The 25,169-nt window shown below is 35.7% G+C and overlaps 1 long non-coding RNA gene across 1 annotated transcript; it reads right to left on the bottom strand.

Annotated features, from left to right (window-relative positions):
* Positions 1 to 8,153: 8,153 nt before the first annotated feature.
* Positions 8,154 to 13,930, bottom strand: LOC116872587. Its single transcript, XR_004383679.1, has 3 exons — positions 13,636 to 13,930; positions 13,328 to 13,434; positions 8,154 to 8,326 (listed from the first exon to the last, which is right to left on the bottom strand). It is a non-coding gene; the product is annotated as an uncharacterized LOC116872587 (long non-coding RNA).
* Between the last annotated feature and the right edge of the window lie 11,239 nt (positions 13,931 to 25,169).

Genomic DNA, 25,169 nt, shown 5'->3' with positions numbered 1-25,169 from the left:
AGCAAATGTTGCCCTCCCTCCCAAATCTCTTTCCTAGCCATGTGATATTCCAAAAAAAAACAAAACAAACAACAACAACAACAAAAAAAACAAAAACGTAGTGGCAACTTGTACAGCCACACGAGACGCCACACTTACAAGGGCTTGTTTTTGATGTAAATGTTCATGTGTCACCATCGTGACATTCTAACTGATTTTTGGACATGATTTAGTACATTTCCATTTTGTACGGGGCCCTTTAAACTATGTAGTCAATATGTCAATATGAGGTTCTCTTATCACTTCAAACTCTTCTGTGAATATTTAACTTCTTAAGTCCTAATGACATCACTTTCCTTGCTTCAGTCTAAAGCAAATTGTTTTTTCTATCATACCCCATATACCATAGGACCAGAAGGGAAGGAGTTTGGTGTGCATGACTTCCTCCTATTTGAAGCTTACACCATCAGACAAAAATCACCCACTACACCTTCTTATTCTCATGTATTAACTCAGCCACTCCTTCAAATTTGCTTTGGACTCGTTCTCTCCCTCTTCTCCATTCTTATTCACGCCATCGTTCCTGGTGACTTCAGAATTCATGTGGATGAACCATTCCACCTGACTGATGGATCCTTCTCTTCCTCACCTCTAATCGCCTGTTCGTCCACCCTCTTCCCAGCCAGTGGGGCTGACATTGCAACAGCAGTAACTCACTGCACGTGAAATCTTAAAATCAATCACTCTTTTCTCTGGTTGCCACCTGCTGTTGTTTCAGCTTGCATTATTCAACTCCAGTGAAACATCTAAAACCCTGACTCTGCTTTTCATCTACTTCTGTGTCCTGTTTCCTCTTTCACCTGGCCTCGGGTCCATGTTTTCTAATTGAAATTACTCCCTTTCAATTATTGCTTGCCTTTTGTTTTCTCTAGCATCCTTCCCTGGAAAAGGGATACATTAGTTGAATCCACTGTAAAAGTTTTCTTGTGCCAGCTTCTGAGAGGCTGGACATAATTGCAGATCACCAAGTAGGAAGGAAAAAAAGAAACCCCACTTTAAATTTATGCTGAAATATTCATATGGACACCCAATGCTGGCAAATCCCCATCACTCGTATAGTAGATTCAACTCTCTAACATTGAATCAAAACAACCCTTCATACTCTCTCCAGCCTATTTTAAGTACTGCCCATTCCCTACCCCTTCATTTCAGAGCTGATGGGATGATTTTTTTTTTTTTTTTTTTTTTTTTAGCACATGCTAAGCCTGTTCTCTGCCTGTCTGCCATGCTGGTTTCTTTAATGTACAACAACACTGCGGTTTTCCCCCCATCACTCTCAAGAATCTTTTCTTGCTAAGGTCGTCTGTGACCACCATCTTGTCAAATCTACTATTCTGTCTTCTTTTTACATGACATCCATCAGCTTTCTTTGGTTGACATCCTCTATTCCCTTGGTACCAGGTATTTGACACTTTTCTGTTTCTGCTTACCTACCTCACTAATTACAGCCTTCTAAGATTCTCTTTCCTCGTAGAATTTGCCTGGTTCAATCCTTGAGTGTGATCTCCTAGGTTGCTCTTATCCAATCCCATGGTATAAATAGCATCTATACAGGGTGAACCACTGCCCCAGTCTGCCAAGGACTGAGAGGATCCCCAGGACTTGGGATTTTCAATACTCCAGTGGAGACAGCCCTGGGCAAACAGTTGTTCACCCTTTAGCTACATGCTATAAAGCCCCAAACCATTCTGTTTAATTCCAGATCTCTCTGAGGAGCTGTACTTTCACATGGTTTATAATGTACACTTCAAATTTAAATCTGTTTGAAACAGAACTCTTGATTTTTACCTTCAAATTCTTCTTCTCTTATTATTATCCCTTTTCTCCATAGTTGTTATCATAGGGTACCAGTTCCTAAGGCAAAAGAAAAGAAATCAGAAGTCATGTATGGTTCCCCCTGACTCTTCCTCTTCCATTCCCCTATAAAGCTGCCGCCACCCAGTCCAGTGGCATCATCTCCTACCTACACCACAAGCGTCTCCTCTTTTTAACCCTTGATCCTTTCCAATCTACTCTGCACAGTGAGTTAAGCTGCGTTAACTCTAGTTCTAAACTAACGATTTTTTTTTTTTGTAAAACACATATAAAGGCTCATTTCTTTTTAATTTATCTTTTTGGCTTTTATTGTTTGTTTGTTTGTTTTGTTTTGTTTTTAGACAGAGAGAGAAAGCAAGCATGCCCACATGAGCAAGGGGAGGGGCAGAGGGAGAGAGAGAATTCTCAGACTCCCTGCTGAGCACAGAGCCAACTCAAGGCTCCATCCCAGGACTCCTAGATCGTGACCTGAACCAAAAATCTAGAGCTGGCTGGCTGTTTAACTGACTGAGTCACTCAGCCTCCCCTAAAGGCTCATTTCATTTTAAAAATGTTAGTGGTCTCCCACTACTCTAAGAAGAACAACAAAATATCACTTCACAGTTTACAGCAGTACTTTTCTACCTACCTGTGGAGAGGATGAATTTGGTTTTGTTTTTGCTTTATTCTAATTCATCATGGACTGAGACGTGGGCCTGCTGCACATGACCAGCAGAAGCCTGCAACATGAAATGCGCCAAGCAAGTCTGAAAATACCTGAACTGATAATCTCATGTTGGAGCCTCAGCATTGTGAAGTTGCTACAAAGGTTTTAAATTTAAGTAAGTACTTACTTGCTGAGGAGAGGTGGTCTACAACCCAATTTTTATTAGCAGGGGTCTACAAGGCCCTGCCTCTCTAACCTTAACTCACACAACCCACGCACTTGCTCCCAACACAGCAGGTGTCCTGGCTTCCTTCCTGCCCTGCAGAGGAGCTATCAGGCCAGTGGACTAGGCTGAAAACACTCTTTGTCCAGCCTTCCACAATACAGCTTATTGTTATCCTTCGGGTCCCAGCTTAGATATTCTCTTTAGCAAGGCTATCCCAAACTAGCCTCTCTTACTTGATGTTTTCCAATTATTCTCTGAATCAAATAGAGCTTATTTCCTTTATAATACATTCCAAGAATGTTAATGTATATTTTTAATTTAAAACTATGTTTGAATTTCAGAATTAGGATGACTATATGTACAATCACTCTTTGCTTTCCAATTTTAATTTTCTGAAGAAACCAGTATTGATAGGTGTGTCCTGTCATCTACTGTGTGCACGCACGTGCACACACACACACACACACACACACTTGTTTACTTGGTTTTCAATGGAATCATTCTTTACATATTACTTTGTAATATTATGCGTTATTTTTCAGCTGATTATATTTTAGACATGTCTGAAGTTTAGAAACCTAAACTCCTCTATAATTTCTCTTGAAATAGGTATACATATAATTCACAGAAGCAGTTTTCCATAATGAGAGTTTTGGCTATTTTTTAATTATTATTTTTTATTATGTTCTGTTAGCCAACATAGAGTAAACCACGCGTTGTTGATGTAGTGTTCAATGATTAGTTGCACATAACACCCAGTGCTCATCATTATGTTTTTAACTTGCAACTATTATTTCATTTTTCTGTTCACCTCCCCACTTCTCTGTTCCCCTTCTTCACGGGCATCAATTTTACCCTCTTTCACGTCCACAACCCATTGTGATTTTTGTTAAAAACTCACTGTTTCGAGTTTCCCACACTGTGCTTTGTATGTTGTTCTGCTTGGTTCTCCACATCTTTTTCTCACTCAATAAGTCATTGTCAGAATAACTCCAGGAGAAGTAACATAGATTTTATCTCATTCCTTGTAAGTGCTTTTTTAACAGCTCATAGTGAATGTATCATGCATTTTTTTAAACCACAGTCCATTCATAGTTTCAGTCTTTTGCCTCCACAAAGAAAGGACAATAAACATCCTTGTATATATATTTTTATCTGGAGGTGCTTTTACTTTTAAGGAATGGGGTTGGTTATTTTAAATTTTACATTGTTAAACTGCCTTCTAAAAAGGGGAGAATAATTTATAATCCAGTAGCAAAGAATATACCATTTCATTCACAGCCCACCAGCAGGTTTATTAAAACTTCCAAATTTTGTCAGTCTGCTCAATAAAGTGCCACTTCATTGTTATCTTAAGTTTGGAAAATTTGCATTTACTCTTTTGTGAATTCCCTCTTCATATCCTTGATGTGTGTTTTTTTTTGTTTTTTTTTTTTTTTTTTTAATCGGATAGAGTATCTTTTTCTTTACAATTTGTAGGGACCTTTTCTACATTATAGAAACATTAAACATTCATCTTCATCTGGGTTGCAGTGGTCCCACCATCATTCGATCATCTGTCTGCTGACTTTATGTTAGTGTGCTGGACATTTGTCATGCTTGTGGTTCCTTCAGGAAATACTGAACACCTTTTCTCTAGGTGAGAACTTCTCACTTTTGAGTCTTGTCCCTTAAACTAGAAAACAGAAACATGTCTTCACATGCTCCCTTGCAGCTAGGATAACAGAATAGGCCCCAGCCTCCTCCTATCAGATTCATTGGTACTTTACTTCAACTTGGAAATTATCAAGTTGAGACAATAGCTGTGGTATTGATGTCCTAAGGAGGCAGAAGCAGTATCTTCTTAAAAAGTAGTCTCTCAATGAGGTTTAGGTGTTTTCTCTTCCAAACTGTTTTTCTGGCTGTCTTAGTAGTGAGCATAGCTCCTTTCAATTCTTTTTTTTTTTTTTTCTGCAACATATACCTAAAATAGATGCTTTTGTTTTCAATCAAGAACTCCAACTGATACTGGTATCTAGGCACATACAGAAGTTATAATTTTTTAACGTCAAATACATCTCTTTTTATTTTTTTCTGGGTTTCTGGTCATGTGATCAAGTTTCCCCTCAACTCCTATATTGTCTATGTAGCCTTGATGATTTTCTTCTAAGTGTTTCATATTTAAATTTTAAATGAATTGGGTAACTTAAATGTACATATTCATATATATATTTAAGGACATATTTTAGTTCATATTTATATATATATATATGTATACATATAAATGTTAAATATTATACAGCAAATGCTACATGCATAAGGAGAGAAAGGGGAAATTGGTGCTGTCCAATATAACATTTTACAAAGATGGAAATCTTCTATAATCTGCACTGTCTGATAAAGTAGACACTGGCTGCACTTTAAAACATGACTGATACAGCTGAGAAATACAATTTTAAAATTTAATTTTAATTAATTTATATTTAAATAGCACTTATGTATAGTGGCTATAGTACTGATCAGCCCGTACATTGACAATGGGCCCAACTTAGTTTCCTTCTTGGTAAAGAACTAATTGGTAGCCCTATTTATAAAATAAGTAATTATTTTCCCATTGAATGTGCCATATAGAAAACTTTCATACACAGACATCTATTTTCTAGATTCTCCATTTTTTTATGGCTCCATAGGATTAATACCATATTTATTTGATTATAGTAACTTTATAGTCTGATGAATAATGTGTAAAGCAAAGTTTCCCAGTTTCTCATTCTTCTACATGAAACTTCTCTTGGCTGTTTACAGATATATATTTTTCCAAGAAAACTTTTATGTCATTGTATCCAATTCTGGAATCAAACCTAGATGAAGTTCTATTTAGAAACAGCTCAAATTTATAGAATATTTTGAAGATTGGCATTTTTATTAAATTTTTACTAAATTAACTTCTCATCTTCTCATCTTCTACTAAATTAAATTCTCATCTAAGAGCACATTTTTCCATAGTTCAAATATTGTTTTACGTCCTTCAGTAAGGTTCATAGGTATTTTTATATATATTTGAGGTTTTCCTCCTAAAATTACCTGTAAAAATATTGTTTATTGTAATTAGATATAGATATATTAATTTATAGATATATTAATTTGTATTGTCATTTGCCTACAGGTAATATAAATAAAAGCTATTTACCTTTACATGTTTACTTTGTTTCTATCTTTACAAATTATCTTGCTGAAATTTTCCCTTGATTTTAATTAGAATCTTAAGAATTCTAAGCATACAGTATTTTCATTAGGAAACTAATTGTATTTTCCAGGGTTTATACTGACTTCAATTTTTTTGAACTCACTATTCTAAAACATTGACAGCAGTAGAAGTTTCCATCTCATTTTTTATATTAATTGCAATGAGAGTTTTATAACTTTGAATGATAGTTTTGGTTTGAGGGGAATTATTTTGTCCTCTTGTGTAGTTTACTTTTATTCCTAATTAATTTTTATATATTTTTTCAAGATGTATTGATATTACCATAAGAATAATTTTTTTGTAGATTGACATAATTATATTGAAAGGTTATAAATATTAAAATATCTCTTATTTTCTAAGGATTTTTGCATCTGCATTTGTATGTAAGATTAAGCTACACTTGGGTTTTGTTTGTTTTTTTTTTTTGCTAATTTCATGAGGTTTTATTTTTTTAATTTTTTTTTAAAGATTTTATTTATTTATTTGACAGAGAGAGATCACAAGTAGGCAGAGAGGCAGGCAGAGAGAGAGGGAAGCAGGCTCCCCGCTGAGCAAAGAGCCCAATGCGGGGCTCGATTCCAGGACCCTGATATCATGACCTGAGCCGAAGGCAGCGGCTTAACCCACTGAGCCACCCAGGTGCCCCTCATGAGGTTTTATATTAAGGATCTTTTCCAGGGGATTATACTAGATTAAATAACATGAATTTATCTATTTTTCCCCCAAAGATTTGATAGCACTCATGAAAATCTGGGGTCTCAGTGGCTTTTATTAATGGCAGATTTTTTTAACTCCTCAGTCACTTTTATGATCATTGGCTTATGTCTTTTACCTTCTCTTGAGTTAATTTTAGAAATTTAAATTTTTTTGCAGAGGCATCTTTGTTGTCTAGGTTTTCAGATTTGTTGCCATAAAATTGTCTGTACAAATGCTTCATTATTTTACTACTATTTTAATCACCCCTCCAGTAATGTTTTGTATCTCATGCCCACTGTTGCATATTTGCTTCTTTCTTTTGTCTTAATCAGGCTTGCTTCTCAAATCTCACTTGACTTTCAGTATGGCTCAATAGTTACCAGAAGGGAGATCTCTAACATCCAAGTAGTTACTATTTTATGGCAAACTTTTTACATGATATTTCTAATCTGTTATTATAAAACACTGGTAGCTTATGAATAATAAGAAAGTCTCCTATTACACTGAGTCTCCAAATAGGCTCAATTAGAAGATCTATTCATATTCAGTGATCAAAACTCAGTCTCCCAGTTAGGGCCTACTGTGGGATAAAGAGTAAAGAAGGGACTCAAGATGAATTTAGTAAAGATGGTGAAGACAACAGTTAGCACTTACCAAATTTTGGCAAGGCAGTAGAGTAGACTTCAAGTGGACCCACAGGACTAACTTCCACAACACCACTCCAGAAATGATCCATCAGGCATTGACTAACTTCTACCACAATCAGTAAATTTCAACCAAAACTATGTGACAGTTTCTACTGTCATTCCTGAGGATGCAACAGTGAACAGATCAGACAATAAATTTCGGCAATAATGACGTTTTAGTGCTAGGGGTAAGGTAGGGATAAGAGATAGGAAGGAAGCAAGGTAAATATGTAAAACAGATAATACGTTAGATGATGATAATTGTTATGGAGACACAAAGCAAAGGAGGTCTACAAGTTTAAATAGGTTAATGGAGGGGGCACCTGGGTGGCTTGTGGGTTCATCCTCTGCCTTCGGCTCAGGTCATGATCCTAGGGTCCTGGGATCGAGCCCCGCATCAGGCTCTTTGCTCAACAGGGAGCCTGCTTCCCTCTCTCTCTGCCTGCCTCTCTGCCTACTTGTGATCTCTCTCTGTCAAATAAATAAATAAAATAAAATTAAAAAAATAATAATAAAAAATAAATAGGTTAATGGAGGGAAGGGTGCAAAGCATGTTGATACCCAATGGGAGGAGGTTCTAGGAAGGTGAATACTTGGCATGTTTAAGAAATAAGGGAGACCAATGGAGTTAAAACAGTGAGTAAAGAGTCATAATAAGGTGTGTCCACTAGGTTGTGGGCAGGATAAGGAGGTAAGGATAGGCAGAAAGGGCAATTCACATAAGGTCCTATGGGTCATGGCCAGGACTTTGGTTCTTAGTGAGGTAGAAAGCTACTGAAGGGTTTATTGGTGGAGTGACATGAACTGACTTACTTAAGAGGATTCCTCCAGGTGTTGAGAAGAGGGAAAGAGAGATATGTTGGTAGACTACTGAAATCATCTGAGCGAGTGAGAGATGATAATCATTCTCAACACAATGCCACCAGTGGATACGTTAGACGTGAACAAATTCAGCACAGGTGTAGCTGACAAAATGTGTTGCTCAATCAGATCTGTGAAAGACAGATGTCAAAAGCAATCCAAGATTTTTTTTAATTTCAATAACTTGATACAAGGGGTCTCCATTAACAAAGGTATAGAAGACTATGCAAGTAAAATTGGGCCAGGGGAGGATCAAAAGTTCAGTTTTGGACTTGTTAAGTTTGAAATGATTGCTACCCATTCAAGTTGAATGTCAAATGAAGAATTAATGTCACAAGAAGAATATGAGTCTGGAATTCTATGGACAGCACAAGCACGGATTTTTCTACTGAGATGTGGAAACAATATGTCATTTAGTTTTCCTAGGAAGACCCTTTATCCCTTCATCATTTCCTCCACTTTCCCTGAAGTCTTTTATTTTTTTTCTTTCATATTTCATCTACTTATGTTTTTTTCTATGCTTTCAGATATTCCTTCTGCTTTTCATATCATAATGGAACTTACACTCACCCTCACTTCTCGTGATTTTTAATTTAAAATCATGTCTGTAATCCAAGATAAAAAAGTATATATATGTGCACACAGACACTTCACTGTGAATGTCCGGAAATGTTTTTATTATTCTTACTGTGTTAATTTAAATGGTCCCTTCTTCTCCAGAAGCTCTACTCTTTGCCTGCTGGCCCCCTAAGAAGCCATATTATTCCTTGTGCTGCTAACTGAAGCTCAGGTGCAACCATGCAGTTTACTTCCTATGTCAATCTCCTGAACAGTGAAAACGTCAGTGGTTTGGGCTCTTGAACCAGGAGAGAGGCAGCTGTAAGATGGTCAAATTCTTGTCAAGGTACCAGTGAAAAGACTGCCTGCTCCCAGAGCTCTGCTGAGGACTCAGTCCATAGGAGTTGTAAAAACCAAGAACCCTCACTGGAGTTTATAATGCCCATGTCACAAGAGATGCAGGATCTTCTTGGGACCTCCTGTTTCCTGATTCTTGCCTTAGACTTGTATATTGTGGATTCCATGCCAAGAGCACAAAGCTTCTATTTGCCCTTTTTTGATGTTAAAAAAAATTGTGAGAATGGTCCATACCCCCAATTTACATGCTCAATATTTTATTGCCAACAGAGGCCCCAAGTAGCCATGTGAGGCTATAAAGTGGAAAAAGGAGGAAATATAAGCTAGCACTGATTTAGCACCTAAAATGTGTTAGACATCCTGCTAGGCACTTAACATCTAGTCCGTGTAACTATTCCACAGGGTACATAATATTTACTTCATTTATATGTGAAGATCCCTGATTCAGGTTACAGGTAAGAAATTACTCATAGTCATACCAGTGTCAACCCAAAACTTTCCAATCCCAAACTCCATGATTTTGCTATTGCACTCTTTTTTACCTTTGAAATGCTGTTACTTTTTTTCAAAAGATCAATACATACGTATATGTCTGAACACTTTTTGAATATTTCTTGATGCTTTTTGTATATACTGTCTTTTGGGATGACAATGTCTCAAGTCTCAGCCAGTCACTCTCTGTCAGAGACTGAAATGGCAGAGTGGGTACTGAAAGCCAGGATTGGTTGTCTCCAAAGCACATGTTCTTTCCATGACACTACAGTATTTTCCATGTAAAACAGAAATGATTTTTATATTATCCAGACTCAGTTCTTATTAATGTATATATAATTAAGAGTTGACATTATTAGAGAAACCATTGGACTAAACTATATTAAAGCAAATTTCTTTGTGTCTGCCTCGCCATAAGGCAATTCCTAGAAAGTTCTGACCACCAATGTGGCACAACCCAGTTATTGCTCAATCTGAAAACCTGGTGCCTTGAGTTTGGCCATGTAAGATGTTAACACAGTTTGGCAGCAGAGTTGATGATGCATGTTTGGTGTGATCTCTATATCTTGATATACCAGAACTACTCTAGTTCTTCCAAATTAAATACTGAGACACTCAGGAGGAATCATCATTCTTAATAGACTGGATCTTGTCCAGGCCCAGATTCTTGAACTTCTCTGAATCTCTTATGAAGGCCTCATAATCAATCTCTCTTAACCACTAAGGACCACCCAGAAGTAGCCCTTAAACTGGAGGTAGACATACCAAATTTCCCAGAGCTTCTTCAACCTAAAATGGGTCATCCAGGACCACACAGAGGCAGGATAGGACATCTAATGGAATTCTGGTTTGGACTCAACTTCCAAACAACGTGTGGTATCTCCTCCAGCATCGAGAAAGCAAGCCACAAAGTCTAGAGCCTACTCACTTGCAGAAGTACCTTGGATGCAGTGTACCATCTCACCACTTGGCTTCAGTGGTGTATATGAGTATCAGCTGTCCCCATCTGAAGATCACAGCCTATATAAATCCTAAACTGTGCATTACCCCAAGAATATTGCAAAAAGCCATGTCTCCAACCTAGCTTACCCAACAGATTAAAGAATTTTTAACTTTGTTTCTGCTCAATTGTCTTTGTCTAATTCCTGGTAATTTCAGAAAATCTTAATCAATGTTTTACATAAAATGATTAACTGGTTAATGATGTTGTACATGGCGATTTTTGGATGAAATTTGTCATATATGTGAAGAATATCAACATTGTTTGTCATTCAGCATAGTTTTGCAAGTAACACAATCAGAATTATGTATTAAACAAAGACTATCTCAAGATTAAGCCTGTGACTTGACAGTAGTAAGTTGAGATTTGGTACCTTTTTTTTAAAGCCTGCTTGTTCAATCCAGTGCTTTAACTTACATTTAGTTCTATGTCTTTGTTTCAAGTGAGCAAAAATGGAATGTGATGAATGAGCATATTGAACTAGCTGAGAATTTTTGACCTTTTGAGTATATATTACCACTGCCATATTCCAAACCTTTCTATTAAATCCCTGAGCAACCCCAAATTGATATTGTTATTTAAAAGAAATTTTTCTTGTGTAAAGGGATACTAGTATAGTAACACTGCAAGCCACCATATAATCTGACTGAAGCATAGACATGCCTCTGAAAAACCCAGGATACTGCTTTTCCTTTTCACCATCCATCAACTCAATGACTGAGAATACAAGAAAACTCTGTTTATGATGTTGCAATTTCCCCCAAAACCAGGAACAAGAAGTTTCATCAGTTTGTGAAATATCTAAAATTTCATCTAAAATAGATAAATTGATGTGCAGGTGATAGTTCTAGTGAGAAAAGAGAAAGTTGTGTTGGGTTTGTCTATTTCTTAAACAAAAGGAGGGAGGTTAACTCAAAAGCCATTCGTCAACCACCATGTGGAATCACTTATGCCAGACTAAGCCATCAATTAAATTGGAAAGCATCACCCTATACTTTCTAGATTGTAGAAAAATGGTTATACAACTGAAAAAGAGGGAGCAGAAAGACTGTACCTGGTTAATCCAATCCCCCGAGTTCTTCCAATTCTATTACCGCAGATTGTCTTTCATCACCTTCTGGATTTTTACCTACAACTGCACTGTAATGCCAGCATCCAGTTACATATCCACACCACTGGTTAGCAGACAGACTAAGAAATCTCTCCGATTTAGTCATTTATATGTCAGCAAGCTGGGAGCCCCACTTCCCTCATTGCCAGAAAACTTACTTCTGCAGCACTGGAGTGATGGCCAGACATTTACAAGCCATTTTCTTTGGCTGACAATTTTGTTTTTAAACCCTTAATGGAGCATCTGCAACTACTGTTTTATTGAACTAATTTCAAATGCAGTCGTGTTTCCAGTAATCTATGACAGTTTTAAAAGTTTGAAGAGACCAGGAGTTGGAGACAACAGTAGAGCAGATGTGTTTCACTGAGATGTGTTAACATCTTACTACACTATGCTATAGACATATTTTAGGAGGCAACATTAGGTCAGGCAACAACAACTTCCTTTTAAGTGTGCAAAATTCCGGGTCAAATGATAAAATGAGAACACACAAGTCACCAAACTCCTTGTCCAATATGCAACTATTACAAATGTATATAAAATACAAGGTGAATGATTACAAAAGAAGTCCTGAAACTAAAATAGATGATTAATTTTGAAGAAAATATACTCATTCATTAAAAAGTAAATAAATAACCACTGACCACCTATGGTATGCCAGAGATTGCCTTAGAGTCATGGAATTTATAAGTGACTAAGGTGCCTGAGTTTGGAGAACTTCTGCATTGGGGGGCGGCAAAAGCAGGCTAAAACAAAGATAATAAATAAATTACAAATCTTGCTAAAAGGTGTAAGTGCAATGAACAAACACTTGAAGGATAATTGGGGAATAACAATCATATTTTAATGATAATCAATTAAAAATGAAAGTCTAAAGGATAAATCTGATAAATTGCACAAAAATCTGACGAATACAGCTGAAGACTAGTAATAAAGTATCAGAGAGCAAGAATTATGGAAAAAAACACATTCAAGTATTTCTTCCTTTGCTCTTCCCCACAGCCTTTTTTCCACAACTCTATTTTCCCTCATTTCCTGTTTTGCTCTTTTCTTTCCTCCCCCAAATGCCAATGCTTCCTCTCCCTCTTTACATGTATTTTTAAAAACTATATGAATAACTATACTTGTTTCCAATAATACATTACAGTTGTCCCCCCTTATCCATGGGGGGGGGGATACATTCCAAGACCCCCAGTGGATACCTGAAATCATGGACAGGACCAAACCCCACATATAGTGTCTTTTTCTATACATACATACCTATGATAAGGTTTAATTTATAAATTAGGCACAGTAAGATAAAATAGGACAATTAGAACAATATACTGTTAAAAAGTTATACAAATGTGCTCCCTCTCAAAATATCTTGTATTGATCTCACCCTTCTTGTGATGAAGTGAGCAATAAAATGTCTATGTGAGGAGACAAGTGAGGTGAATGACACAGGCATTATGATGTAGTGCTAAGTGACATTTGTCAGGCTATGTATGCTCAGGAGAAGGATGCATTTCTGGACTGCAATTGACCTTGGGTAAATAAAAGCGCAGAAAACAAAACTGTGAATAAGGGGGGACTACTGTATTATTGTCCCAAGAAACCAACATACCCACTTACCTTATCCTTGCTGGAAATACTTTCTTTACTCATGCTGTGACAGTAAGAATCATAGTAATGATGATGTCTCATTTAATAATTTTCTTTTTTCTCCTGAAACCCTTGCTCTAAAGTGAAAAGCCATCAAGCAAAAACAAGTCATTAATTTTACAAGGAAATTATCTCAACCAAAATACTCAATTTTCATAGATTGGAATACATATATATATACTTGTGAACAAAGAAAACAAATTTGTATACATAATAAACAACAATATGAACATTAAATAAAGTTTGATATAAATTGTAATGAAGTTTATTTTACTCACCAAGGATGGAAGAGATTGGATAAGATTGGATAAGGGGTGGCAGTTGGAGCTTATCTTTAGACAAGCCATTTGTTATCAAAATGGGATATGCTGGATACATTAATTTTCTTGGGCTGCCATAACAAATTATCACGAGCTGGGTGGTTTGAAACAAATTTATTCTTTCATAGCTCTGAAAGCCAAAAGTCCAAAATCAAGTCCAAAAGTCTTGGCAAGTATCTGAATTCTCTGTGGGAGAATCTGTTCCATGCTTCTCTTGTAGCTTCTGGTGATTGCTGGCAATCCTTGGCATTCTTTGGCTCATAGACACAGCATTCCCATCTCTACTTGTCTTCACATGGCCTTCTCTGTCTCTGTATACAAATTTCCTTCTTCTTAAGATGGTATCAGTCATTAGATGAGCATTCAATCCGTTATGATTCCCCTCATAACCTGATTACACAGGCAAAGAACCTATTTCAAATAAGCTCATAATTACAGGTACTAGAGTTTAGAACTGAACCTATCTTTTTGGTGGACACAATCCAATCCCCCAGATAAGAATTTCCTTTTCCTTAAGGCTAGGACAAATTGAAGAAACTACTGTGTTAAGTAAGTGGTGTGTCTTTTCCTGAAATTATATTGCTGATTCGGTGTATGGTTTTCAGTGTGTTTTGAGGCTTAAAAAAAAAAAAAAAAAGTTGTTATTCCTAAAAAAGTGTTGAGAAAAATGAGCTGTTGCAGTGAAAAGTGGTTAAACAGACATAATGTTAAATATGTATTTCAGATTTAAGAACAATTCAACTATGACTCAGATACATTATATATTTTCATGATAATGTATTAAAGGAGTATTTCCAATGTATGCTATTAAGTAGACCCTTAAAAATTCTTAAATACCCCATTATGAGTATACTTTTTTTTTAAAGATTTATTAATCTGAGAGAGATCAATTGAGCAAGAGTGAGCATGAGCAGGGGATGGGCAGAGGGAGAGGAAAAAACCATGCTGAGCAGGAAGCTTGATGAGGGACTTGATCCCTGAACTCTGAGTTCATGACCTGAGTCAAAGACAGACACTTAAGTGACTGACCCATCCAGGCGCCCCATGAGTATATTTATCTTGATGAGCACTGAGTAATGCATAGAGTTGTTGAATCACTATATTGCACACCTGAAACTAATTTAACATTGTATGTTAATTATACTGGAATTAAAGTTAAAATAAAAATAAATCCAAAAGCTAAAAAAGCACTATAAACTAAAAGCAAATTCTTAAATACTCCTATAGTCTAAAATTCCCTCATAAAGTGGAAGAAGAGAAAAAGTGTCATAATGTGGTTGTCACAGGTTCATTTTCTAAGTAATTTACATACACTCAGTAATGGGTTGAATTATGTCCCCTCAAAAGATATGTTCATGTCCCAACCTCTAGTATCTCAGAATGCAATCTTTTTTGGAAATAAAGTCTTCACAGACATAGTTAAGTTAAGGCGAAGTCACTAGGCCCTAATTTAGTGTCCTCATAAAAAGAGGAAGTTTGGACTCCATGAAGATAAAGACAGAACACCTTTAGAGATAAGGGCTGAGATAAGGGTGATGCATCTACAAGCCAAGAAAAACCAAAGATTTCCAGAAAACCACCAGAAGTGAGGCATGGAACAAACTGTCTCTCACAACTAACCTATCAGTATCTTGGATGTCTAGCATCCAGATCTGTGAGACAATACATTTCTATTTTTTTCCACCTAGTATGTGGCACTTTGCCATGGCAGGCCTGGAAAACTAATACACCTTCTGGTGTAAGGAAATTTTATACCTCTTGTTGTGAAGAAGGCTAAAACTGATATGACATTATATGTGATGTATCCTCAAGGTTGCTCTTGAACAATGAAAATCTCAAATGTTAAGTGCTAAGGGTCTGTCCTATACCAGAGTTTCCCAGTATGACCCTATCCATACCACCCCACCATCATGGAGAGTTTAGTCTAAATACTGCTCCATTAATAATAGGAGATGAAACTCAGGTTGCTATAACAAAGGTGGTAACAGATGAAGTTTTGTCTCTTCCATTTGCTTTGCATGACTAACTCAAAAGAAGCATCTAAGAGGGTCCTGAAATGTAACATATGCGTATTAGTTACTCTCCACTACCAGCATAATATCCACGTTTTTACTCCTTCATTTATTTGTATGAGAGGATAGAGAGATAGAGAGAGCAGACAATGGACTTAGCTAAAAATACATTTCTCAAATTCATTTGCTCAGAGGATGCTCAATTAAGTGTAAGCATATCTTACAAGCAAGGCATAATAAAGCATTGGATAGAATTTTGGAAAAGTTTCATTAACCTAACAGTTGCTCCTTTACTTTACATTTCCCTCTTCTTTTTTCTTTCCCAAAACCTAGTTTTAAAGTCTTGAGGTCCAGCAGCCATTTGGGGACCATGAGTGGATGGCTTAGAAACTCATCCAAGATCCCTTGACACTCCCATGCTACTCCACAGATATCAGTAACTGCCTGTCTCCATACTTTTCATTGATGGACAAAAATAAAACAATATACATTTAAATTACTCTATTCAGCAGTCTATCATTTGTAGCCAAATACAATTCTTAACTGACATAAAAACTTATCCATGCAGTGGATACACCCTTGGTTTACAAGTCTCTAGGTAGCGTAATGCAACCTTGTCATATTTTACAATGCAGATTAATACACTACCATTACTCATTTTTGGAACTGAAAAAATATTTGACTGTGGGGATATTAATGTACATTTTAAGAAACAATTCTAATAAAGTTACACTAAATATTTTATCTTGTGCTTTCTTAGTTTATCACACAACTACTTCAGAAATCTAAAAAAAAGGTTTTTTTGACTTACTTTAAATTTTTCAATAACCAGAAAAATCTTCATTTTTCAATAGCCAAAAAATGGGTAAGACCTAATTCTTTGATGTGAGACTGAGAGATTGACTGAGAGTTTGAGAGTTTTACATTTTGTGGGTTGCTACAATATATGAAGTCTGTCAATGGTTAAGCACTGATTCACTGAGACTTCTCCAAATCGCTTCACTAGCAGAGGAGTGGATTAAGTAGAAATTAAAAAAAGAAGCACTTGAGGGACCCTTTATTCTTTTGTTATATTAGCTACTCCATTGGAACATAAAGAATGTCTAGGAAATAATTCTGAGAGTATAGGTAGTTTTAATATAGAAAACATTTTAAGATATACCACAGGGCCACTTAACTAGGGACCTACGAGGAAGGTTTGTGTTTTCCTAGTCCTATAGATAAAAGAAATAAATGGGACCCACTCTTTGCTTTTAATAATTCCTATTTCCTTTCTCCAAAGAAAAATGAAAGGAAATAAAAAGAAAAAAGAGACTATCTTCAGAATTCCTTTTTTTTTATTTTATTAAGTTCAATTAGCCCAACATATTGTATCCATCATAAGAATTCCTTCTAAAAATTGAGGCTACAACGTTGCCTAGAATTTTTATATCATCTATAACATCATAAAGCTAAAAGTACACGATGAAATTGTCTCTAAAAAATGTGACATTCTAAGGAATTTATCCATGTTTTCCTAGTTAAAAGATCTTATTAAAAACCTATACTTTTTTCAGCAATTTTCTTTAAAAATTGTATTATTTCACTTAACAAGTCAACTCAATCCAATTACTTGAATTACTTGGCATTGTCTCTTTGAGGGTATCATCTTTCAAGTGGAAAAACCAAGTTGCCCATGATGAATAAGTACCTGAGATGCTTCCGATAGTTTGGTTTTTCTTCTTGGCTATAACCAAATTTAACAAAATTGTGCCGGGGACACAAGAAAAAATATTTTCAATTGATTACCATTCTAGAAAAGTCAGCCATCAAAACCTTTTAGGATAGGATGTTCCAGGCCTTTTAGTAGCTGACTGAAAATCTTAAGCAACACCAGACCTCACTTAAGAACTACAATATAATTCTTTGCCAAAGAAATAAAAGTCTACATGTTTCTACCATTTGCATTCTTCTCTTTCTCCAGCTGAAGATTTTCAGCTTAGGACTTCTGATTCTGCTACTATTCTAAGTGCTTTTTTCCCCCCTTCCAACCACCATTCTCTTTCTTTGCATCGCTGTTACCTTTCCAAAACCTGTTTCTAAGTGACAACATTCTTGTGTTTTTTGAAATTTAACCTTGATACATAAGTGTAATATTTCAAATGTGAGTGACACCATAGAGCAAAATGAGATTTCATATTCATCACCTTAGTTCTGATGAGGTAAGTCAGGTAGGGAGAACCATAAATACAAATTTGGAAATTGAGCACCAGAACAGTATTTAGAACTCAGCCAGGATCACACATGTAATAAGCGACAGAGCCAAGACTATAATTCAATCTTCTGCTTTCTAGTCCAGCTCTTTATTCACTGTGTGGTACTTCACTTCCACTCTCACTTTTGAAATGGGTATTTTTGCCCCATCAACAGGAAGGTGATTGAAGTGACTCATGAGAGAGAGAATTCTCTCCCCGTTAGACATGTCTCTGAATTTAATTATTATTGTTGGCAAAAGTTTAAGAAGATACAAAGGTAACGAAAAATTTCCGTCTGAAATAAGCAATTTATATTACATTACTCTCAACAATTAGGTCATTTACCAAAACTACAATATTCAATGCTATTCACTGCAAATCTAACACAATGCCATTCTTGAAAACTGAGCAACTGATGAATGTTTTCAGATGTATCTTTTGCCTGAATTATGTGTTTACCTTAGGGAATTTTATGAAGCCAGGTACAGGATGTCATAACACCATCTGCTTGGATCAGAGGGCTTTTGCTTCTAGATTTACAGGACATTTGGCTTGTATTCTTTGTTCCTCTGTCTCATCAGTTATTTCTAAGGAGACCTATATCACCACAGTCTTGGAAAATGGTCTACAGTGCTGGTGAAGGATGAAGATTGGTGGAAAAAATCTAGTTCTTCCCTGCTGTTCTCCCAATTCCTACTTAATTTTAGCTCCATGCATAGCTATAAGAATCAGCCTAGTTCAACTACAAAAATAAGGTTGTGTAAACTCGTCCAGAGCCCAAATAAAAACAAACTTTCTAGATGAGGGTGTAAGTAGCTGTAAGCTTAAGAATAATGTATGCCTGAATTTTCCCTTGATTATTTTTCTGTTTTTCTTAGCCATCTTTGAGGGAAAGAAGTATTCTGAATTTATACATTAAAGAAAAAAAATGTTGAGCCTTTTCTTAAACCAAGAAGTAATGTGTTAAATCAATTATCTGCATAGTGAATATTTATTGAGAACTTATTCTGAGAAACACTGTGATAAACACCAGGGATATAATATGAACAAGATGAGTATGGTCTTGACATCATAAAGCTTACAGTTTATGAAAATGTAAAAAAAAAATAAAAATTAAAGCAAACATAAGTGCTACAACAATGGACATATAGGATTCTATGAAGTAATTAAAAACAAAACATTCTCATGGACATATCTAAGATTAAACATGATCCACTAAACAGGTTTAACTCAACTCGAGCTTTCTTCTGCTCTTAAAGGATGAGGAATAAAAGTAAAAAGGGATAGGAGCACCTGGGTGGCTCAGTTGGCTCAGTTAGTTAAGTGTCCAGCTCTTGATCTCAGCTCAGGTTATGATCTCAGGGTTGTGAGATCAAGCCTCTACTGGGTGAGGAACCTGTTTAAGATTCTCTCTCTCTCCCTCTGTACCTTCTCCCTGCTTGCACACACTTATGCACACCAGCACAAATAAATAAATAAACAGACAGACAGACATTACTATAAGGATAACTTTGAGCTCATTATAATGTAGAGAAAATGTAGATTTTTCTCAAACTTAAACCTCTTAATTTTTAAAATTTTATTAATCACAATGTTGTGCTGTAACATTGTTTCTGATGTCATCTTTAAGACATACCCTTTCATGCTAATACTTTTTTTTTTTTTTAAAGTAGGTTCCATGCCCATTGTGGAGCCCAGTGCGAGGATTGAACTCACAAACCTGAGATCAAGATCGGAGTTGAGATCAAGACCTGAGCTGAGATCAAGAGTTGGATACTTAACGGCACACCTGGGTGGCTCAGTGGGTTAAAGCCTCTGTGTTGGGCTCAGGTCATGATCTCGTGGTCCTGGGATAGAGCCCCGCATTGGGCTTTCTGCTCAGCAGGGAGCCTGCTTTCCCCTCTCTCTCTGCCTGCCTCTCTGCCTACTTGTGATCTGTCAAATAAATAAATAAAAATCTTAAAAAAAAAAAAAAAAAGAGCTGGACACTTAACTGAGCCACCCAGGCAAACCCTCAGAGTAATAAATTTTTAGAACAGTAAAACTTTATATTCTGGGGCGCCTGGGTGGCTCAGTGGGTTAAAGCTTCTGCCTTCGGCTCAGGTCACAATCCCAGGGTTCTGGGATCGAGCCCCGCATTGGGCTCTCTACTCAGCAGGGAGCCAGCTTCCCTCTCTCTCTCTGCCTGCCTCTCTGCCTGCTTGTGATCTCTGTCAATAAATAAATAAAATCTTTAAAAACAAACAAACAAACAAAAAAAAACCTTTATCTTCTTTTTTCCATGTCTTAAACTGAATTCACTTAGGCTGTAATTTCATGAGCAAACAAAGCCAACCAAAATTTCCTGGTAGGAGATAGCAACAGCTAATATTCATCTATATTAAATGTAATAAAGAAAATATATTATTCTATAAGATTGTCAGTGCTTTAGCATGCTCATACCATAGATATCACATTTTCAAATTGCTCACCTAAATTTATTGTTAAGAAGCTAATCATGATAGTCTACAAATGATGCTAATACTCAAAAAGTAATACTGAATGTAGTACATTACAAATTACCTTCTATAACTCACTAAATATTCTGAGTGCTTCTAGGAGAAGTAACCAAGAAACCCTCAGCAAGATTCCATACTGAGCTTATGATGGCCTTCCAGGGAAAAAAATCTTGTGATAGAATCCTCAAACCCCCACTGCAAAAATCCTAGCTTTGAGTTCATATTTTGAAAAGCAACAACAATCAAATTGAATGAAGAGGAACACTTATTTCTGTTAATGGATCTTTACTGCTATCAGCTGGATTAGAAAAATTTTCCACAGGAACTTCATTCTAGTCATTAAGATAACCAACAACTGGAACAGATGATAATAGGTGTTCAAATATTAGCCAGCTGGATTTTCAAGGTTTCTTTTTTATAATTAGAAATACCTTTAAATTTCAACAGTGAGTGAAGCCTACTGAATTTTAGTCTGGAGTCAGACCAGAGTTATAGTAGTACTAATTTAATAAAGGAATACCTTGTTGAAGACTTATTTCTTCCTTGTTTCTCTAATATAACACATGTCTACTTGACAAATGATGCAAACCTAACTACAGGGCATCCATGGAACTGAGAGGGATTATGGTACCCCAAACATAGAATCTGTGCAAATGTTTGCCAAACTCAGATTTATGTCAGTCCAAAATAAATACTTCCTAATTTCTCCATCTAATCTTATCTCCTAGAAGACTACCAATTCTGACAGTTGCTATTGCTACAGCCATAGCCAAGCCTACTCTAGAGCAGATAATACCAAATAAATACATATACAGCTTTTTTTTAATGTTTACACTTCCCAAGAGAGTAGTTGTCAACTTGCCAGGGAATATGTCTCTGTGGGCCAAACCACAGGGAAATATTCTTATCTAGTGTATATTTATTTTACTATTTGGCATATCCTAAATACGATCCGCATTTCCCTTTCTCCATGAAATGTTAATATATGTGTCTTGATCAGAGGCCGGAAATTTCTGCCATGCCAGTACTTTTAAATGAACAGTAAAATAAAAAGTTCCATATTATATCCAGATATTATGACAATGCATTTTAAAAATTCAGTTATATAAGTAACCTCAAATAGAATTTAAAATATGTCTAACACTCTAAAATAGAATATTATTATTCTTTAAATACATTTCAAAAGAAAAATTCTCGTTCTTGAAAAAGTAATGTACTTTGTGAATGTATTTATCTGGCATTGGGCAATTAATTTATGTTCCAAAAAGACTTAAATTTGCTGAAAGAACAAATTGAGTATATAACTGTTTAAAAATATCTAATCATAGCATAAGAACTCTGATATACTAAATTTTCATATATCCAATCTAATACAAAACACTTTCCCATTAGTTCACTTTAAAAATCTACTTTCAAAATAATGAAAAATGAAGAATATTCATAGTAAGGTTTAAAAATGCCTTCTATCTTGAAAATAAAGATTTTCAAAGTAATTAAAATTTGGCTTTTTAGTAACTTAGTGAATTTGACTAAACATACATATTTGCTTTCCTGTTGTAACCACTTAAAATGACAGTAATAATAACAGAACAAAATAAAGAACACACTCATAAACAGTTAAAGAAATGGAAGGAGAATGAGTAGTATACTAGAAAATTTACTAAAAATAACAAGAAGCAGATGAGGCAAATTCTCTTTCTGGCAGCCTAGATACCCTAACATAACCTGTTCTAAAAATAACTAAAAATGCAATGTATATAGCATTAGTTAAAATTTGTGGGTATGCTATAAAAAGGTAAGGATTATTTGAGGCTTAAAAATAAAGTGACAGAAACTAAGCAAAAGAAACATGTTTTTACCTGGAAGATATTTACCAAACCCAGGTAATCTTGAGCTTCTGATTTCAAAGTTTCACAACCATGGGAAACGTGAATAAACCCTAGAGCCAAGCCAACATGGAAACCCTGAGAGATGATTTTCCTAAATAAACTAGAGAGGATATGGTGCCATATTCTTAGTTATTATACAGGTGTTCTCTGTCTCCTATAGTCTCTTAGCTTTGTACTCTCACCACACACCTCCATCTTTCACCATCAACTACACCTTTTCTGCAAATAATAAAAGAAAAAAAAAAGAATGTGTCTCAAAACTTGGTGTTGGCAGAGGAAAAAAGTTAACTTTTTTTTTTTTAAGATTTTAATTTATTTATTTGACAGACAGAGATCACAAGTAGGCAGAAAGGCAGGCAGAGAGGGGTGGGGGGAAAGCAGGCTCCCCACTGGGCAGAGAGCCCAATGCAGGGCTTGATCCCAGGACCCTGAGATAATGACCTGAGTGGAAGGCAGAGGCTTTAACCCACAATCACCCAGGCACCCCAAAAGTTAACTTTCTTAAGAATTTATAAATACAAATATGTTCTCATTGACTTTTACAAACCAATGACATAGTGTGTAAAGAATCTTAAAGCATGAATTTATTTTGAGGTGGTCTTAGATCAGTACTAAGTATAGCCACTGGTAGAAAAATTTCCTATCTTTTCTGATGTACACAAATCCAAAATCAAGGACTTAATGAAATGCCAGAAAAACATCTAAGAAATATGAACTTAAACTCAAAAGTCACCAAATATGTAAGAAATCAAATACAATGAAGGAGAACAAGCAGAATTAACAAATAGAATCAGACAAAAACAGAAACAAAGAGCAAGGGCAACAAATAGAAAACAGTAATGAACACAGTAGATATTAATCCAACTACATCAATAATCACTTTGAATGTCAATGGTATAAATGTACCAATTAAAAGACAGAGATTGTCAGAGAGGATCAAAAAATAAAACCCAAGTGTCTGCTGTCTGCCAGAAAACCAGTTTTAACATGAAGATGAATATAGATTAAATGAAAAGATAAAAATAAACCATTGTAACACCAATCAAAAGAAAGCAAGAATAGGTGTATTTTAAATGGCAGACTTCAAAGCAAAGGAAGTTCTTAGGAATGAAGAACGGCATTACATAATGATTAAGGGGTCAATTCTTCAGGAAGACATGACAATCGTTAAAATATAAACACCTAACAACAGAACATTAATCTATGTGAGGTAAAAACTAATAGAAATACAAAGAAAAATAGATGAAGTCACTATCACAGCTAGAGTCTATAGCATCCTTCTATCAGAAATAGAAAGGGGCACCTGGGTGGGTCAGTGGGTTAAAGCCTCTGCCCTCAGCTCAGGTCATGATCTCAGGTTCCTGGGATCAAGCCCCACATCGGGCTCTCTGCTCGGCAGGGAGCCTTCTTCCCCCTCTTTCTCTGCCTGCCTCTCTGCCTACTTGTGATCTCTCTCTCTCTGTCAAATAAATAGATAAAATCTTAAGAAAAAAAAAAAAATGGAAAGATCCAGTAGACAGAAAAACAGTAAAAAAAAAAAAAAAAAAAAAAGCTCAACCCAAGAGCACCATCAATGAGCTGGATATAATTGACATCTACAGTCTGCTTCATCCAACAACAGAATACATATTCTTCCTAAGATGATAAGAAACATCCACCAAAACAGACTACATTCTGGGCCATGAAGCATACCTTAACAAATTTAAAAGGATAGAAATCATAGAATGTATGCTCTTAGTCCACAGTGGAATTAAGTTAGGAATCAGTAACAGAAAGATGACTGAAAAAGCCAAAATAAGTGGAGATTAAATAATACACCTCTAACATTTACATCAAAGAAGAAATCTCAAGAGAAGCCATAAAAATATCTTGAAAAAAAAAATGAAAACCCATCTTATCAAAATGTGTGGGATACAGCAAAAGTAATGCTTAAATAAAAATCTATAGCACTTAGGGGCACCTGGGTGGCTCAGTGGGTAAAAGCCTCTGCCTTCTGCTCAGGTCATGATTTCAGGGTCCTGGGATAGAGCCCCACATCGGAATCTCTGCTCAGCAGGGAGCCTGCTTCCTCCTCTCTCTCTCTGGCTGCCTCTCTGCCTACTTGTGATCTCTGTCAAATAAATAAAATCTTAAAAAAAAAAAAAAGAAAAATCTATAGCACTTAGATAAAAATCTAATGTATATATTAGAAAAGAAAAAAAAACATCTAAATTTAATCATCTAAGTTTCCAACTTAGGAAACTAGAAAATGAAGGGCAAATTAAATCCAAAGTAAAAAGGAGGAAAGCAATAATAAGAATTAGAGCAGGAATCAATGAAATTGTAAATAGGAAGTCAATAGAGAAAATCAATTAACCCAAAAGATCTTTGAAAAGCTCAATAAAATTGACTAGTCTCTAGACAGACTAAGAATAAAAGAGTGAAGACACAAATTATTATTGTCAGAAATGAAAAAGGGGGTATGACCACAGATTCCATGGACATTAAAAGGATAAAGTATGACTATGGTCAATTCTATGGCAACAAATTTGAAAACCCAGACACAATCTGCCAAAACTCACACAAGAAGAAATAGATAATACAAATAGGCCAATATCCATTAAAAAAATTGAATCAATTATTGACCCTCAAAACCAAAAGATGCTAATGGGTTCACTGGTGAATCCTATCATACATTTAAGGAAGAAATTATATCAATCCTCCACTAACTCTTTCAGAAGATAAAAGTAGAGTGAGTACTTCCTAACTCATTTTATGGAGCCAGCATTATCACAATACCAAAACCAGACAAAAGTATTAAAGGAAAACTACAGATCAATATCTCTCATGAATATAGCTGCAAAAATTCTGAACAAAATA

This window comes from Lontra canadensis, unplaced genomic scaffold (assembly GCF_010015895.1).
Source record: "Lontra canadensis isolate GAN:19392208 unplaced genomic scaffold, GSC_riverotter_1.0 scaffold2, whole genome shotgun sequence".
Taxonomy (NCBI): Eukaryota; Metazoa; Chordata; class Mammalia; order Carnivora; family Mustelidae; genus Lontra; species Lontra canadensis.
The sequence above is the reverse complement of the archived record's forward strand: the minus strand, read 5'-3'. Positions and strand labels throughout refer to the sequence as shown.